This window comes from Peromyscus californicus, unplaced genomic scaffold, assembly GCF_007827085.1.
Source record: "Peromyscus californicus insignis strain IS unplaced genomic scaffold, ASM782708v3 Scaffold_9__1_contigs__length_137607984, whole genome shotgun sequence".
Taxonomy (NCBI): Eukaryota; Metazoa; Chordata; class Mammalia; order Rodentia; family Cricetidae; genus Peromyscus; species Peromyscus californicus.
Genome location: NW_026294617.1, coordinates 37728281 through 37748837, shown reverse-complemented (window position 1 = coordinate 37748837; position 20557 = coordinate 37728281).

Genomic DNA, 20557 nt, shown 5'->3' with positions numbered 1-20557 from the left:
TGTCCTGTGTGGGCTCTGCAGAATCCTTATGAGCTGTCGCTGAACAATTCATAACCTCTTTAGTCTCAGTTTCCCAAACTGTAAAGTAAGGAGGTTCACTAAAGATGACTATTTTTAGTACTAAGAAGTTTTTGTTTTGTTTTAAACCTAGACTCTCAAAGACAAGTGTGGATTCCTGGTTTTACATACAGCAGCCACCATCTAAATGGATCCACAAAATAACTGATGCAACTCTCATAGCTAACACAGTGTTCCCTCCTCATCTTTTTCATGCTCCTCAATGCACTTCTCTGCATTCTAGGAATGAGACACTATGGTCTTTATTATTAAGGAGCTCTTGTTCTCTGGTTTCTAGGTGGGTTTAGGCAATGAAAGGTGCTGGCAGGTCAGAGGTTAGTAGCAGAGAGAGCTTATGGGTATTTTTTCACTCCTCCCTTTCAGATAAGCTGAAATTCTAGTAGTACAGAGGGCATCCTTCTACAAATACAGCTTCTATCATATTCCTTCCATAGTTCCAGCTCTCACTGAACACTATCATCTCCAGGTGTCACAGCTTTGTCCTGGCTCCTAAGTGAACTGGTAGTCTCTCTTCCAGCCCCTAACTCTGTCCATGTTTCTATAAATATTAATTTCCTTAGTTTACAATCAAAATTCTCTTTGAACAGTGTGTTCAACGTCCTATTAGCAGTGAACGAATAATGCATCTGAGTGATTAAAATTTTTTGAATTCCCACAATTTTGTTCAAATCCAATGTTTCCCTATTCCACTTAGAGTAAGAGCCAAAGTCCTGAAACTATGACTTGTGCCCTGTTCATTCTGCTCTGGCCACATTGGTCTTGTTCCTAACCCTGTACCTTACCAAGATAACCATCTGCCTCAGGATCATTGAATTACTGTACTTTCCACGAATCCCTGAGATACTTGTATGGCAGATTTCCTCCCCTCTATTAAACCACTTTCCAGTGCAAACTACTCTAACTTCTCTGTTACAAATAGTAAGTTCCTCACTCCCGCTTACTGCCTATCCACCATTCTGTTTCCACTCCTAATGTACTACTTTATTTACACATTTGTTTGTTGTCTGTATTCCCACCCTAAAATGGATTACTCCAGGAGGACAAGGCTTATCATTTGTCTTATTTATCCAGTGTCACTAGTGTCCATCATTACATCTGACACATTAGACTCTAAGTATTTTATAAATAAACTGGCCTGCCATTTTTACAACACCCTAATATTTCAACATTATGAAAGTAAAGAAATAAGGATAGCCAAAATCATGGAACATTGGTACCCTGGGAAATGGTCTGCAAAGACGGGTATTTGTTTAAACAGGGTTTTTGGAAAAACAAAAAAGAAGCCATTTTATTTATTAGATAAGAGTAGTTTCTTTATCTTTTTATTGAGGCATTTCATTCCTTTGAAAATTTTTAGAAAATATTCAGGTATATTTTGGAGTGTATGTGAAAAGCTGAGACTATAATAGCATCTTTAGTATTTTACAGAAAACACAAGAAGAAATTTTGATAAGGAAAATACTTTGACAGCCATTTATTTTGTTTTTTACTGAGTAGATGTTTTTTCATACAATGTATTCTGATTATGATTTTCCTTCCCCCAGCTCCTCCCACACCCTCTCCACTTCCTCACCCACCCCAAATCACGTGCTTTCTCTCTCTCATTGGAACACAGACACAAAATACTACTGCTACTGCTACTGCTACTACTAATAATAAAAATAAGTTTTTTTTTAAAAAAACAGAATAGGACAAAACAAACACACAGAAAACCCATAAAAACAAAAATCAGGAACTATAATATATAAAATACATAAGCAGAAGATTGGAAAGAGATGGTGGAGGAGGAAGAGGAGGAGGAGGAGGAGGAGGAGGAGGAGGAGGAGGAGGAGGAGGAGGAGGAGGAGGAGGAGGAGGAAAGAAGAAGAAAGCCCAGACAAAGCATTGTGAAACAAAAACCCTTCCAAAATACCCTTTAGCTTGTTTTGTGTTGGCCATCTGCTGTTGGGCTGGGGACCTGCCCTTAAGTATGGTCTGTATACCCATTAAGAATTTGTTGGAGAAAACTAATTCTTCTTTGTGAGTGGTTATCAGTTGGAGATAGCTTCTGGGTTAGGGGTTGGGTTGTGTCTACTTCCCCTTTAAGACCCCCTTTGGCTTAGCACAGTGCAAGCTCTGCATGCTGCCACAGTCTTTGTGAGTTCATATGTGGTTTAGTTCTGTTATGTCTAGAAAGCATCATCTCCTTGTGTCTTCCTTCCCCTCTGGCTCTTACAATCTTTCTGCCTCCTCTTCTGCAGAGTTTCCTGAACCCTGAGGGGAAGGATTTGATGGAGATGGAGATATCTCATTTAGGACTGAGTGTTCTAAGGTCTCTCACTTTCTGCATAATGTTTGTCTATGAGTCTCAGCATTTGTTCCCATCTGCTGCAGGAGGAAGCTTCTGTGACAATGGCTAAGCAAGACACTAATCTATGAGTATAGCAGAATGTCATTAGGAGTTATTTTATTGCTAGATTCCTTTTACAGAACAGTAGTATTCGGTTTTCCCTCTGAGGTCCATGGCCTATCTAGTCTTAGGCTCTTGGCCACCTGGGCATTGCTGAGCATGGGTTCCATCCCATGGAGTGAGCCAATCAGATAGTGCTTGGTTACTCCTACCACTGTTGTGCCATTATTGTACTCGTGTATCTTGCAGGCAGATCACCCTGGGTTGATGTTTACCTTTCTCCTCTGGTAGTGTAAAGAGTACCTTCCAGTACCATGACCACTAGTCAGTAGGGAGTGAAGGCTCTAGGTAGGGACCAGCTCAACTCCTCCGTGTTCAGTGAGTTAATGTAGGCATTGTCTTCAGTAGTAGGGCCTTAATATCAATTTGTAGGGAGCAATCAATAGTCTTGACACTAGCCTGGACTGTTTGGGGGTTTCTATGGGCCCCTTTGGCCAACAACTCAACTAGGTATAACCCATCCCCAACATTGGAGGTTTCATTTGGTAGAAAGAGATGTTTAGTTTGGGCTTTGTCTACCCTGCTATTTTTAGATTTCTTTCATATATGTCTATATTTTAAGAAACTTTTACTATATTAGTTTCCATATGACCCCTCCAATGGTCTTTAGCTGTAGCTGTCCCTCCCTAAATTCTTTCCCTTGCTGCCCTCTTTCCTCCTCCTCACCATCTGATCTTTCTGTTCCACCCCCACCCCTGCCCCCATCCATCCATGACTATCTATTCAATTTCCCCTTCCTAGGGAGATTCTTCCCTCCCACCTATCCCTTACTCTGTACCTAACCTCCGTGGTTATACAGATTGTAGCCTACTTATTGAAGACCTAAGAGCTAACATTACTTTTGATAGTCATTTTTAATTGTATTTGGTTCAAAGAACACTGAACTATTTAAAATATTTGTTATAATAGCAAGTTTAAATAATATTTCCTTTACATAAGAAAATCAAACAAATGGAATTACTGTAAGGGTAAAAAGTTCTTAGTTATCATGCTAGAATAACATTGGTAAAAGGTTTTATTTTGAATTCACAGATTATTGAGAATCTAGGTTTTATAATTTTTTTTTTGTAGACTCCTAAAGCTTTCTTTTCTTCATCTGTTTGGTTTGGCTGTTCCCATTTACATACTTGTTCTCATTAGGGTTTGAATTTAGTGCTGGCCTTGATCTGCAGCAGGAGCAAATGTCTTGCCATGTGATACTAACTTTACATTACATCCTGAAACATGTGCAGTCCCAAAGGCAAAGAATTTATGGTTGCTACATGAGAAGTAGGACCATCACATAAATGAAGCCAAATTTGAAACATTTTTCCTTGGTGCTAGTGGAGTTTCAGTATAATGAGGATTCAGAATCATCAGCTAATGACCAAAGATGAATCATTGTTAAAACACATTTTTTTGGCATAAAATACCTAATGTTTCTAGTTGGTTGATAATTTTCATAGCAACCATGAAATTTGGCATGGCCTAAACACTTTTCATTAGATACAGACCCCTTTGAAGCTGCTCATTATGTTTTAGAGTTGTCGTGAGAGTTAGGGAGGATGATCCATGAGTTCCACTGATCTGTAGCTCTACAGAGCAGCATGTAGCACTATTTAAAATGCGCCACAGAATTCCTCTGTTGTTCTCTAGCCAAATAGAAAACTGAGTAGATGCAGCAGGAGAGGTTCAGAAGCATTGATTCAGAAGCATCAAGTTAGAGTTTGATCAGAACTATAAACTATTGATTTATGAACTAACTTATTTATTTTTTGGAATGGCAGTGAAGAAGTATCTTATGTAGGCTGCTTTGATAGTAATTAATAGTAAAAATTAATAAAAGAGGAGTTCCATGAATGATGAATTCTTTAAAAGAGATATTGTAATTACAAAGTTTTGTAAGTAATAACATTGATCTCAAGAAACACACAACTGTATTACAAGGTTAACATATAGTTTTACTAAGATATGTGAGAATCTATACAAAGGGCAAAATGTTGCCTCATTAGTACAAGTTAGTAGTTTCTTATTTTAAATTTTATTTTTTTTGAGAACTTCATATATGACCACTGCATCTATATCATTCCTGCCTCTCCACCCCAATATAATACTTTCTAAAGAATATGAGCAAATATTTATTTTGAACCATGGGCTCACTAAATTTTATTTCATGAAACAAACTACATTTACCAGTTGTTGAACATATCAGGATACATATGACAATTGATGATGAGAAGTTTGTTTAAAATCCACTTTGGATGTGACTAAATCCAGAGTTATTATGAGTTACATAAACCGCAAAAAGAAAGTAGATAATAGTTTGGTAAAAATAATCTTTTCTAAATATCCTGCATTCAGAATGTGGCATAAGTAAAAGTTAAGGTATTAATATTATTTCAGGTAGCTTCCATATTGGAAGAAAACTTCCTGAAGATGTTGGATATTTCATAAAATACCTCAATTTGAATAAAATAATATTCCCTAGCTTTGGAATTACTGTGACTTAAAATTTTTATCTGAATGGAAATGATTTTATTTATAAGTTTATTTGTATTTATTAAACCTTGGCTGCTTTGTTTGTTTGTTTGTTTGACTGTACTGATACTGGACCAAGGTCTCACCATTGATGTGCATGTACTCTACAACCAACCTGGGTGTCAAACACCTTTTAAGTTTTTATTCATTTTGAGACAGAGTCTCACTCAGTTGCCCAGGCTGGTTTTGAACTCACTCTATAGCAGGATGGCCTTAAACTTAGCGTTCTTCTGCCCCAGTTTCCTAAGTAATTAAGCTTACAGGCCTGCACTACCAAGCCTATACCTAAACATGGTTTAAAAACTGCTCATTTTACATTCTTTTACTTTTTTTTTTTTGTTTTTCGAGACAGGGTTTCTCTGTGTAGCTTTGTGCCTTTCCTGGAACTCACTTGGTAGCCCAGGCTGGCCTCGAACTCACAGAGATCCGCCTGGCTCTGCCTCCCGAGTGCTGGGATTAAAGGTGTGCGCCACCACCGCTTGGCCTCATTTTACATTCTTAACAAAATACTTTAAATATATATAAAACTAGAGACTGTTGCATAGTGAATTATAATACTTGTATGCTTAGTCAAGCTTTTGGATTTTTGAAGGTTGGCCTTGAATTCACAATCCTCCTACCTCAGCTTCTGAGGAGTCCTCACACTCAGCATAGTCTATTGCATTTATTTATTTATTTATTTATTTATTTATTTATTTATTTATTTATTTATGTGCAGGGATGTGTGTGTATACACAGACACGCCATGGTACGTGAGTGAGGGTCAGATGAGAACTTGATGGAGTCAGTTCACCCCTTTCTCCACGAGGGTCCCAGGAATTTAACTCATATGATGAGCTTTGGCAGGAGGCACCTTCACCCCCTAAGCCATCTGACCAACCCCATAACTGTGGTGTTTGTTTGTTTGATTTTAGCAGTGGGGGAGATAGAAACAAAAAGAGTATGATGTTAGTGTGCAGCATGAGGTATAAGCATGTTTTTATTTGACATTTGCTATGTTAATATGGAGAAATGTTACTACCTACATACAGTTTAGAGTATGTAGTTCTCAACATACAGGTTCCAGACCCTTTGACAATGTCTATCTCCAAGAGAATGTACATTACGATTCATAATAATAGCAAAATTACAGTTCTGAAGTGGCAATGAAAACAATTTTGTAGTTGGGGGTCACCACAACGCGAGCAACTGTACTGAAGGGTTACAGCCTTAGGAAGGTTGAGAGGCACTGGTTTAGAGATAAAGAAATTGAGCAAAGTCAGCAGTTGAAGTCTTCCACAGTATTTACAATCAGAGCCCCTTTGAAATGGATCTGAACAATACCCAGGTCTATGTCCTCTCCATGACTCCAGTTCATGGTGGGCAAAGTCTAAATCACATGTCCTGTGAAGAGGAACATATTTCTTCCCTGGTTTTGATTCTTTGAAACCTCCTGCTGGGGTACCCTGAAGGGACTCAACCCGGTATGGATGGATGTAAAAAGGGTTGCTGGCTTCTGACCTTGATCAGAAATGAAATGGGCAGGAGGCAGTTACTCGCATGAGAAAAAGCAATGGACCAATGTGGGCTTTGGGGCACACCACCTAAACTAGGCAATTGTGTTGGGAATGGGTGCTGAGGTTAGATAAGGTTCCTCAAAGAGCTTTCTGTTCCCTTATACAAAGGACTGGAGACTTTATAATACTAGATAAGGAATTTTATTTTTCTGTTCTTAAGAACAGCGGACATGATGTAGGCCTGTCATTCTATTTCAATTCAGATGAAGACGCATCTTTATCTGGAATGCATGTGTAACTGTCTTGGAATTAGATTCTCCAGGGTCAGATTATTTCCACACAGCAGACAAGCAAATTCCCGGGATACCAGGCAGTGTTTCTGTGGACTGCTGCTGCTTCCTGTCTGGAAGAACAGGACACTTTGCTTCTAGCCTCAGTTGTGAAATGGTTGGATACCTCATCTCTCTGGGCTCCTGTTTTTCTTCCTCTGAAAGTAAAAATGTTGGACCAGAAAAGCCCTAGGCTACTTTCCTCTTCATAGTTCTGAGAGAAGGAGGTGGAGATCACAGATACTTGAGAAAAGAAAATGTGTGTGGTGGGGAGAAAATTACCTTCAGTGGTCCAAATATTAAGAGTTCCAAAGATTTGAAAGTTCCTAAGTCCTGTAGACTTTTCCAGAAGTGACCTGTTAATATTTCCATTTACTCGTGTGCTGTTTTAGAATCGTTAAGATTTTTATTTAGGGTGAGACTTTACTAGAAGTTTTGTCATTGTTGTTTTCACTTCATTTTGAAATTTTAGCCATCCTGTCTAGGTGCTTTCTAAATCACAAATAACTTTGTCTAATACTCAAAAAAGTTAAACTCCACTCTTGAAAGTTATTTAGAGTCAAATGCTATATGAAATGGAACAGATAAAATTTTGTGGTTTGTTTTGGGATGCTGGGATGAAACCCAGTGTTAGGGAAGCAAACGCTCCACCACACTGCCCCCAGATAAAGAGTTAAAGTTATATAGTTTAATTACTCAACTATGTAATACTTATAGTGGTAAATGCATGCCAACTGGAACTATTTTACTACTGTACTGTATTTAAGTTTTCTAAGAGTATAGTAAATTTGTAAATGGTTGCATAATCATGATAAGAAGGTCAAGTGTTTGCATTTATATAAATATACAGATTTATCTCCTTTTGGTGTTATAGCCTTCTCATCTGGTACATACTGAGTTCCTGCTAATATGACAAGTCCTGCACTTGGCGAGGTTGCCAAAATGAATAGTGGATACTCTGTGGTCCTGGAAACTCAAAACTAACAGAAGATGCTTACTACATCCCATCTGAAAACAAAAGAGAGCTTGTAAAGCTTTTCTACTGCATGATTTCAACTGAACTATAAAGTGGTGTCATTAAGTGAGCCTGGTACCTTGCCTTTTTCACACTGTAGTACCTGCAACATGACAGGCACTCAGTACATATGTTATAGCTTCCTGATATTGGGTTCTTAGTAATCCAAGAAACATTGGATTGCATATATACATTTGTAGCATTGGTTCTCTTATATTAGGCCCTTCTGCCTCTTTTGTTATATCTGTTTGGTGTTAACTGGAAGGATACTTGAGATATGGAAAAAAATTATGCACTGCCCAATATTTAGAACAAGATAAAGGAATGCCTTTGAAAAGCAAAAGCTTAAACCTTTGCTAAAATATCAGAACATCTCACAGAACTCAGATACCCTGAAACGTATCCTAAAAAGCATTGTTTTCTTTGTGAACAAACAGCCATGTCACATATACCAAGCTTTGATTTTAATGTTTGGCATGGTTTTGGGTTGGTCACCAGAAGTGATGGCAGCAAGTCTGAAAGTCTAAAAGTGTATTTTATGGTTTGTCAGAATTGTGGGTTATATTTGTGACACACACATCGTATGGCTAATGCTGTTAGAAAGATTATTAGCACTTAAGAATGTAAGAATGGAGTCTAAAATGGTCTTGGAAAACTTGAGTTGTGAGTTCTAAATAGAAACACATGTAGGCATAAGAGACAAATGTGGTGACTGTAGTATGCAACCTTGGTACAAAGAATGTTTAGTACACATGACCAGTTCAGGAATGGCACGCTAATTCTTGCCTTACCCTCCTCAGACTATACTAAAATACTCTGGCCAGTCTCGAGTCTACCAGTTTTAGATATTTGTAACAAACTAAATGACTCAGGTTATACACAGAAAAAAAATAAAAGAAAATTTAAGAATGTGAGAACCTAGAGAATAAGCTGGATTTCTAAGTGTGAGGTGTCGAAACATTTTACCTTTCATCCTGGAAGCTACTTGAAGGATGCTCCGCCAAAATGAGGGAGTTGAAGCAGCAAAGAAGAAGAGGGCACAGATGTTCAGACAAGGGCATGTGAAGGACACAGTGCTCTGCAGACGAGGATAGCCGTGGCCTCCTGACCACTTGACACCTGTCTAGGCACACAGAAAATTTTTTTTTCATTTGTTTATTTATTTATTTATTTTTTTTGTCGGAGCTGAGGACCGAACCCAGGGCCTTGTGCTTGCTAGGCAAGCGCTACTACCACTGAGCTAAATCCCCAACCCCAAAATGAATTCAGAGATTTTTTTTTTTAGTTTTTCGAGACAGGGTTTCTCTGTGTAGCTTTGCACCTTTCCTGGAACTCACTTTGGAGACCAGGCTGGCCTTGAACTCACAGAGATCCGCCTGCCTCTGCCTCCCGAGTGCTGGGATTAAAGGCGTGTGCCACCACGACCCGAAAAATTTTTTTTTAAAGATGAAAAAGGATTTCCTGATGTGTTGGAATATTTAAGAACAAAATTGAAATAGCTGATGTAGAACTGGCAGTTAAATTGGTGGTAGTACGTAGAATGCTCAGCCAAAAAAATGAGTCCAGGGAAACACAAATTAGAGCCACAAGCAAAAGGAGTCATAATACACATGTTACAGAGCTTAGCTATGAAACATTTATATCCCCACAACAGCATACGCACGAAGTAGTAACCAAAATTATGGTACAATAAGATTCGGCAGATGAAGAAATGAGATGGGCACGTGTGACATATGTAACGGAAGAGCATGGTGAAAGTGAACTGTCCCTTTTATTCCGCAGTGAGAAGTTACACAAAGTAACGACACCAGAAAAATCACCGTCAGCGTCTTAAGCAAATGATAGCATAGTGGTGCCACGGGAGCAAATGTCCGAAGAACCAGCCCATCCACCAAACAAACAAACAGAGCAAAATTATGGCAGGGCCGTGGCGGCACATGCCTTTAATCCCAGCACTTGGGAGGCAGAGATAGGCAGATCTCTGTGAGTTCAAGGCCAGCCTGAGCTACAGAGTGAGTTCCAGGACAGCCGTGGCTACACAGAGAAACTCTGTTTCAAAAAATCAAAAGAAAAAAAAAAAAAGAATTATGAACATTTGAGTGAGATTGCTGTTGGAGTGGGAGAGATGGTTTAGGGGAAGGCACAGGAGGCACTATTTTCTCACAGTAATCCTTGTAAATTGAATTCATTTACATATTTAACTTTAGATTATAATAAATAAGATTATTTGACTATATAAAGATGTAATTAAGGGATGACATAAGAATGTCCAGATGTAGGAAAATTTTGTCAGGGTGATGCCAACTGCTTGTTGTATTGTAAAGTCAAGATTTTGATTTGGCTAGAAATTGAGGGCTGCTGGGGGAGAGAGGGTCAGTTTTCTTCAAGGATTCAGGCCCTGGGTAGCTACCATGTTTCAGTAGATGTTCCTTCATTCACGCACAAACACTAAATGGATATGGATTATGGGGGCTGGGAAGAGAGACACAGAGAGAGAGACAGACACAGAGAGAGACAGAGACACACAGAGAGGCAAAGAGACAGACAGACAGAGAAAGAGAGGTAGATTTGAAAGGGAAAATGGTGATAGGTAATGGGACAGAAATTGGATGGGAGGGAATAGGGGATTGAATTTATTAAACACATTATATGCATGCATGGATATTAAATAAATTATTTTTTGATTCAGTGCCGTACTCTGCTGAGTGAGGCTAACTCTGTGTGAATTCCTAGGCAGAGGCTGTACTTCCTTTCCTGGAGCTGTGTGGGGCTGGTCATGCTTACTCAACAGGCTGGCATGGATTGTGAGACGTTCTGGAGAAGTCTCAGATGCACTATGTTGGCTCAGCTGGCTTTCTTATGACTCTATGGGCCTCTGGCAAAGGTGTGGTGGGAGGGATAGGACACTGGATTTGTAGACAGACAACCTAAGGTTAATTTCCAGCTCAATTGCATGCTATGTATGTGACCTCAGAGAAGTTACCTCACCCTGAATCTTAATTTCCTCATCTGTAAATATGGGGCTACGTGATATCCACCCCATAGCAGTGTTGAGTGATTAATAAAACTATGCTTATAAAACACTTGACATATGCTCAAAATATGTCAGTTCCCTTGTCTTGGAGGTGGCAATTCCCCCTCAGGTTTAGAATAAGAATTATTTGCATGATGATGTCTATTCACCTGGAATATAAGCCTGTAGGTAATTAAAATATGGTTAATTTAATTTAATTTATTTATTTCGGAGACAGGTTCTCACTATGTAGCTCTGTCTTGGAATTCACTATGTAGATCAGACTGGCCTTGAATTCACAGAGATTTGCCGTCTTCTGCCTCTTGAGAGCTGGGATTAAAGGCGTGTGCCACTACACCCAGTTTTAAAATATACATGTTAAAATATTCACCTGTTTTTACCTTTTGTGTGTTGGACAACAATCATTTCTCCTATTCAGATATGGAAATGTTTTTAAAAGTTTATTTGTTCAAATTATATAGCTACTTGGTGTCCTATAGATACAACTTAAGAGCTTATTAGTTACATGTGGCCTGAAACCGTGAGCAGACTTCAGAAATACTCAAGGCCTGTGGCTAATCCAACAGTCAAAACACACCCCATCCAACCATGGCTCCCAAAGTGCTACCTAACCCTTTGGGATCCTGTGAATCATAGTTTATAATCAACTATTTCATGGATACAGGCATTCCCCCTAGGGCATTGTTTATATGAAGCTTCGAAAAAGCAACTTTTTTTCTTCAACTATTGACTCTAGACCTTGGCTCAGGAAGGTGAGGGAAGGAGAGAGAAGAACGCTCAGGAGGGAAGGGTTGAGGCCCTTGATAGGCAGAGCAGCTCAGCAGAGCCAGCTGTTGAAGAAAGGTCTTCCTAAAGAGCAAAGCTCGGCCACCTCCCAGCTTGGTGACCCTGTCTAAGGTGCCTCTCAGCTTGCCACATCTTAAGTCTACTTGCAGTTAAGTGCCTTTAACAGGACGTACGTATTTTCTCTTTGAAATTCTTTAAACAAAGCAAATTTCCATTATATATGCAGCAAGTAAACAATTTGTCAATGGTAATCTACAGTAAAGTAGATTTCTCACCTTTGATTCAGGTGAAGGAACATGAAATAGCTATCTAGTAGACCACCCTATCTTCCCTACACAGGAACAGAAATCCTTCCAATAATTCACCAGTTGTGCTCAGCAGGTCCTTGCACTGAACACCCACAGGACACCAAGCTGACCTCACCAAGACATTACCCTGAAAGATCTTATTCTGTTGAGAGTGATAGTGGAAACCTAGATCAAGGCAGAGATAATGGCTGTGAGAATGACAACACAAATACATAGGAAGGTAAAGTAACTTCAAAGCTGGAAAGGCCCACCCTTGGGAACTTCCAAAAAGGCTTCTATGAAAGAAGTAAAATTTACCTTCATCCCAAAGTCCTTATGAGAATTCTTCAGTCCCATGAAGAAGGATAGCACACAACAGAGCTTAGAACGCAAAGCATGCTTGGCAAATGGCATGCAGACACACGTGGCTAGTCTAAGGAGTGGGTATGAGAAAGGAGTAGGAAGTGAGGAACAAGAATGGAGAATACCTGGTAATTAACAGGGGTGATGAGCTCCCAGGCACATCGGCCAGGGAAACACAGGTGATGGTGAGGATGGGGAGAGACTAGAGAGTCATCCAGATGATGGATAACAAGATCTTAAATTATGGAAATAAGCATGCCAAGCAGAACCGATAAGTTATTGTAAATTTCTTTAAGATCTGAAGTACCATGTAAAACCATAGAAGTATTGTTTGTCCCAGCTTTGAGCCGATTGGGATAGCTCACCTCCGGTTGAATGAACATTGCTGTGCTGGAACTAAGTCTACAATAGGTACTCGTTGCCATCACCAAGTCCTCTTGTGACTGCCCAGAATTTATTATGAAAACTATTTTTAGCAAAGCTCTTTTTAGTCTCTTTAAACATCATAAAATAAACTTAGCTAGCCCATTCTGTTCCCTGCAAGTGCCCTAGAAAGACTATTAACTCTACTTTTAGTACAAAAGATAAGGTCAACATAACTTTGGTAGAGTGGGGACTAAAACCACCTTTTACTTTATAGGCATTTGACATAGAGGAGCGAATTGATGACTTTGTCACCACATTTTTGGCATTCCCGATCTGTGATACAATGGAATCTAGTACACATTATTTTCAACTTTCATCTTTAGGAATGTCTGGTGTGTAAACATTCAATAATAATGATTTAACACTTTGACTTAATACCCATGCTAAATCCATCAATGAAACAGCTGAGGAAATCATTTCTGGAAAACTTTTCCTGCTCCACGCTGCTCCTCAGACAGGAAGTGGCAGGAAACAATGTATTGCGGTGAATATCCACCCCCTGCCTTCTCTCCCAGCCGGATCTGGTGTGTCACTCATGGCGTTAAATTTTGCTTTCCAGCTGCCTGCAGCCCACATTTTTGTCCTTGCTTTCCCCTTTGGTATAATTTGATGAAGCAGTTCCTTAGACGCAGTGTCTTTTTATTCTCTTAAGACCACTCTTTTCCCCAGTTGAGAAAGAAACTTGATTTAAAGGGAGAAAAAAATAATCAAGTAGCTGAAATTATTCTGACATAGGAAATAGTCATGCTTGCAATATGAAATAGGCATTAGATAATTTCCATAATCCTATTGGATAAGTCCTATTGGTTCAAATGAGGTCTGTCAAAACTTTGCACCACTTTAAGATGTAGTAAGTCACAATCTGAAATGAAAATACCATTGTAGAAAGATCCTCATTTTTCTGAAGTATGATTTAGGATTTTTTACTCTAAATTTTCTTTGCCTGCCTCTTACTCTCTTTTCCACATTCTTTCTTCATTTGAGAGAAACACATTTTCCTCACTCTTAGTAGAATAAAATACTTTTTGGCCAGACTTAGCAGTTTCACAATAAACAACTGGGTAGTTTTTTTAAACTTTCTTTTTATTTATTCTTTCTATCTTTCTTATCATACATCTCTATCCCATTCATTTCCCCCTTCCTTCATATCCACTCTCTGCCCTGGCAACCTCCCCTGCCCAAATAAAATAAAATAAAATAAAATAAAATTTAAGAGACAAAAAAAAAAAAAGAAAAGAAAAGAACAAGAAAAAGAGAGAGAGAGAGAAGGAAAAAATAAAAATCAATCTGAAAGTCATGAAAGCCATGGAAGCTGCAGTGTGACATAGTGAGTGTCACAGTGAACCCTTTCATCCATATGTCTTTACTTGCAAGTGTTCATTGCAAAGAGTCAAAGGTCTGGTTCAAGGCCTCTGATTTCTACTACACTATTGATGGTGGGCCCTCACTGGAACTCCTCTTGGTTATCCTGCTGGTGCCCTGTGTTGTGGAAATCCTTCAACTTTGGGTCTGCAGGACTGGTCCCTTCATGTGCTCCAGCAGATCACAGATAGGGTGGATGTTGGGGTGGGCCAACTCATAATCCTGGTTCTAGGCCTGGGTAGTTGCAGGATTGGTCATCCCATCAGCTCTCCCCCATCCTCACCACCAGGGTGAACTCTTCTGCATTGCCCTGTTGACTTCACCCCTTGCAGCCATGAGCAAGGGGTGAGTCTCCTGCTTTCATGTCCTCAGGGTCGGATCTCCAACACCTTCAGGGCCAGCTCTACTGTGTTGCCCAGGCATGGAATAGAGTGCTGTCGCTGATGAGGGGCAGGGACAACTCTCCCACTCTTATGATCTCAGGACCAGCTCTTCCACATGCCTTAGGCGATAATGGGTAGGGCAGGAGCGGGGGCAACTGGGTATTTTTTTTAAAACACCTATGTAAGGAGTTGTTCAACCATGTTTACATATCAGAGATCAGTTAATGGAATTTTAATGCACAAACCCCACCCTTAAAAATACTAATTTGACTGGTATAGGGTAACTGGAATGTTTATATTGCATAAATTCCTCTAGGCTGACTCTAATGGATAGCAGAGCTGAGACCTCTATCTCTACTGTCCTTTGCAAACACACATCAGGTTCCTTTTCAGTTTGGCAGACCCAACCTCACTCCATTTTTTGGGGTGACTACCATTCAATCACTATGGTTTACAAAGCCAAGGACCCAAGATGATCTATTAGAATGTAGGGGAAATTCTCTCTCTCTCTCTCTCTCTCTCTCTCTCTCTCTCTCTCTCTCTCTCCTCTCCTTCTCTCCTCCTTCCTCGGTGCAATGTTGAACCCACCATATGCTAAGCACATGTCTTTATCACTGAGACACACTCACAATCCCTATCCCCATTTAAAAAAAAATCTCATTTTAAATGGTATCTATTTTTTAAAATTATGATTATGGTACGTGCAATGTGTTTGGACAACAGATTGGTGGGTCGGGGATAGAATAGAGCTCTTTCCCCATTGTACAAGTCCCCAGATTCTCTGCTTTCAATGACAGCAAGTCAAACGTTGGCTTTCTGGTGTGCACTGATTAATGTAGGCTTATCTAGAGCCAAGTCTGAGGTCTTCCAAGACGTGTGTCTTCCACTACACGGCTGTGGTCCATGTAGTAGTTAACCTTAGATTATAGACTCTCTGATTGCTTCTCTGTTCTTCCCAGGGTTCCTAATAGAGCTTTGTCTCCTAGTCCTTTCTCTTAGTAAAATATTTCAACATCTTTTTAAGGGCAAAATCCACAAGTACTCCTGGGTACAGTAACAAAAAGAAAAGCTCTAATGTGAGAAAGCTTCAAAATAGTTCCTCATATTTTGGGATAGTAAGAAATCATTCGTAAAGTACAATAGTAATATTGTTATTACTATCATTATTGTTATTTGAGACAGGGTCTCACTATGTAGCCTTGGCTGGCCTGGAACTCACTATGTAGATCAGGCTGGCCTCAGATTTACAGAAATCTACCTGCCTCTGCCTCCCAAGTGTTGGGATTAAAGGTGTCCTGCTGTGGGATGATTCTTCTGTATGGTGTGAATATGCATTACTCTCATTGGTTAATAATAAAGCTGTTTGGCCTATAGCAAGGCAGGATAAAGTTAGGCAGGGTGACCAAACTAAGGATGATGGGAGGGAGAAAGACAGAGTCAGGAGTTGCCAGCAGATGCAGAGGGAGCAGGAAATGAACGTACGGTGCTAACAAAGGTACCACCACATGACAGAGCGTAAATAAGGAATGTGGGTTAACTTAAATCTAAGAGCTAGTTAGTAATAAGCCTGAGCTATCAGCTGAGCATTTATAAGTAATATTAAGCCTCTGAGTCAGTTATTGGGAAGTGGCTCCCAGGTATTTGGGAACAGGCAGGTGGGAGAGAAACATCTGATTACAATGTCTAGCTATTACAGTTATATTTTTAAGTACATATAATATAGTATTCAATGACACAGTGTCTTAACATACTTTAAACTAACCTGAAGGCAGGCTTGGTGGCACAGACCTATAAGACCAGTTACTCAAGAAGCCAAGCCAATATATTATTCCTAATATAAGTCCAAGGCCAGCCCAGTCAATTTAGGAAAACCCTGACACAAAATAAAAGGTATAAAGAAGGCTGGGACTATGGTCTAGTGGTAGAGAACTTACCTAACATGTGCAAGGCCCTAGGTTCAATTCCCAGATTGTAAAAACAAACAAGACCAGACAAAGTCCTGACTTGTTATATTCAGTTACAAATACTAAACAAACAAAAACTCAATCAATAAGGAAAGAGAGAGAGAGAGAGAGAGAGAGAGAGAGAGAGAGAGAGAGAGAGAGAAGAAATGGATGGAGATTGAATGTGATGATGTGATGCTTGGCTAGAACCTGATAATTGCTTGATTAGAGTCCTGGATACATGGGGGTCAATGCCTGTTTCTCTCTCTCTCTCTCTCTCTCTCTCTCTCTCTCTCTCTCTCTCTGTATGAGAGAGAGACAGAGACAGAGACAGAGAGAGACAGAGAATGCAGGTGCAGTTGGAGACCAAAGGCATTGGGGCATTAATTGTCTTGGATCTGGAGTTGTGATAAACAGTTGCGAGCCACCTGATGTGCAGATGCTGAGAACTCAGGTCTTGTGGAAGAGCAGTAAGTGCTCTTAACTGCTGAGCCATCTCTTTAGCCTCTTACATTTGATTATTTTTTTTTAATACTAAAAAGTTTCTTAACATTCTTTGGATCATTTATGGCTCAACTATTAAACACAAAACACCTAACTCAATATAAACAGGATACTCTAAACCCAAACTACAACTCTTGAGGCTGGACAAACCATACTCCATTTTAAAAAAGGACTCTCCTCCTTATGCTGATTCCCCCACTTCCTGCATATCACCCACTTTTCTCCCTTCCTTCCTTGCTCCCATGCTTTGCTTATCTCTCAGCTGGCAAGGATTATGCTCCTAGAGTTAGCATCCTCTCTTCTATCTCGTGTCTCCCTTTTCTTGTCATTTCCCAAAGCCTTCCAGACAGCAAATAGTCAAAGCTATTGAACACGCTCGGCTGCCTTCTAATTTTGCCAGAACCTGCTCAACAGTCCAGCTCTGGTGTACAGGAAGGGCCAGGAAAGCAGTTTACTGCACACTTGCTTGATGGGTCTCTGACTGTGACTCTGGCCCAAGGCTGCATCCTGGATGCTTCTAGCCTCTGTCACTGTCCTCTATGAGGAGATTTCAGATACTGCAGATGGGAGGAGATGACATTTCTTCTGTGTTCTGCTAGGCCCAATGAAAACCACCCCATCTCCTAAGTTTCCTTGCTCATCCTGAGAAATGGAGAGTCTACACATAGGCATCCATGCTTTTGTTAGGGGAGTTTCTAAAACATGTGTTTTTGGGGCTCTGTATCCTTTTAAAGTAGGTAAGCTTCTCTGAAAGTCCCTAAAGCATTTAGCCATAACTGTAATCTTCAGGTGACTTGGTGGTCATACAATCTTTTATTCTTTTTTTGTAAAAGGCCTGGTGACCTGGTTTGCACTCTCAAGGCCGTTCCTCTCTACTGTGATACACATTCCATTCCCCTGGACAGATTTTGGATATTTGTTTCCCCCAGTAGCTTTCTGGACCCTTGTCCTCAGCAGGGCTGGATATTGCATCAGCATTTCACTTTCCTCTAGTGCTCTGTGACCTGTATACATGTCAGCGTGTGGAGAGCAGTGGTCAGTGTGGCCAGGGAGCGCTACAGTGTCAGCAGCTGCCTTATTGTGACCTATAGTCAGGTGTGGGTTGGGGGCTGGAGAACAAGTACTGGAGCCCTGGGAGGAGAGAAGAAATAAATAATTGTTCCTTGTCTCTTTTCTCTCTTGCACTTAGAGCTTTAGAGGAGATGAAGGGTAAATCTCCCAACACTAATGGACATCTATAGCAGAACTAAGCATAGAGACAATGAGAGAGCAGTTACTCTTTCATTTATGTTTTAGGAGTAAGATGGGCTATCCACTGATTCATTTTATTAAAAGAGTATTCACTAAACTTTTGATGAAGTATTTTAAATGTCTAGTTGGTAGGTGAATTATGTCTGGATACAGTAGGATTTTATATAGAAAACAGAACAGTCTTCAAGATTTTCTCAAAGTTTCTGATGCTATAGAGACCATCATTTTTGTCACACTTAGTCTGTCACAGAGCACCTTGGCAGTGTATTTCATGGAACATGGGTTTGCCATGGGTGATATTCTGGCTTAGTTTTTCATGCCATTCAAGATGATTGTTCAAAACTTTTCCTTTGCTAGAGACAAGAGCTTCATGTTGAAAAGTCAGATATGCTGTTTTCTGTATGAATGTTTTATTGTGAGACATAGTCTCATGTAGCCCAGGCTGGTTTTGAACACATTTGGTAACTGAGGATGAGCTTGGACTCTTCCTAATTCTCCTCCTCCCATATGCTGGGATATAGGCATCAAATGTCAGTGCACCCGGCTGGGAGTTCTATTTCTTTTACGTTCCTGCCAACACTTGATATTTTCAATATAAACAGTCCAGGCCACTGAAGGGAATTGTGTGCAGTTCTGCTGTTTGTGCAGAGAAGGTCTCTGTGCTGATTCTTTCTGTGTAACCTCTTCAAGAACCTGCAGATTTTTTACCCTGTTGGCATGCTCACTTACAGAAATGCAGGAAACCCTTTTTACTTCAGTGAATGGGCACTCAGTCTCCCACTCAGACTGTAGTTTTATCTTATGTGTTGACCAGTCCTTTGGACAATCTACTTTGTGAAATGACTGTGGAAGTCTTTTTTTTTTTTTTTTTTTTCCATTGGCTGGTCTGGTTTTCATATTGACTTACAAGAGTTTTAGAGGACATTCAGATGAATGATTGGCCAGGTATGTGGTGGAAATACCTTTTCCTATTCCCTTGCTTGCCTTTTCACCCTTAATGTGTACTTCTAATGGATGGATGGTCTTAATGTAGTCTGATTTATCAATAGTTTTCTTTTATTGTTATTATTTTTTGCATTGTAGGTGAAGAATCTGTATCTAACCCTTAAAAGAGGTCATGAATATATTCTTTTATGTTTCCTTTTTTTTTTTTTTTTTTTTTTTTTTTTGGTTTTTCGAGACAGGGTTTCTCTGTAGTTGTGCGCCTTTCCTGGAACTCACTTTGTAGACCAGGCTGGCCTCGAACTCACAGGGATCCTCCTGCCTCTGCCTCCCGAGTGCTGGGATTAAAGGCGTGCGCCACCACCACCCGGCTTATGTTTCCTTCTAACAGTCACATTATCTTGTCCTTCACATTTGAGCTCACAATAAATCTATAATTGACTATATCTATCTATCTATCTATCTATCTATCTATCTATCTATATCTATATCTATATATATCTCTCAAACACCTTTACCTGCCGTGACATTTTGCCAGCCTATTAAACTTCAAGTTTTTATGTAGTTTGAAGCAACTCTTGATCTCCTGTCTCTACCTCCATAGTACTGGGATTATAGGCACTATACCTGACTCAAAATTCTTTATCCTCTGTGAATCTAATCAATCCATTGTCATTAGTTGAAAAGGACATGTTTTCCACGTTCTGGGTGTTAATGTAGTGATGATACTCTATTATGTGAATGTGACATTTAGACAGGAGTTTGTGCCCCTCCCATCTCAGCCCCAGCAGTCGGCCAGCAGGTCAGAGTCCTATGGGCAGCCGCTCCACCACCACTGCCACTCACTGGACTCTGTAACCTACAAGTCCCACTCGACTGCCCAAACCTATCATCCCAACATCAACCAACTGACCCCATCATCCACCTCCTGGCCAATCATCGCCCACAAATCAGCAGCCCCTAGAGGCACAAGTATCACCTGCACCAATTGGAAGAAGAGGTGAGTGACTGGTATTTCAGCTAAACTGCCCCAATCTTTAGGCCCTGAGCTCCAGGCCATATCCCATGCCCCTCCCAGTCCCATCTCAGCACCAGCAAGGCAGCTGGGCCCTGCTCCCAACTCTTCTGGAGGTACAGCCCCCAGCAGATGGCCAGCAGGTAAGAGACCTGAGAGTAGGCTGCTCCACCACCGCCACCACCTACCTATTGGACTTTTTATCCTATAAGACACACTCCGCAGCCCAAACCCACCAACCCCATCCTCCTCCTCCTGGCCAACCAACCATCCCCTGCAACATCAACAGCCCCTAGCGGCATAAGCTCCACCTACACCAGTTGGAAGAACAGACCCACTGTGCTGCCCAATCCCACCTACCCCAGCAACCTCCCTGT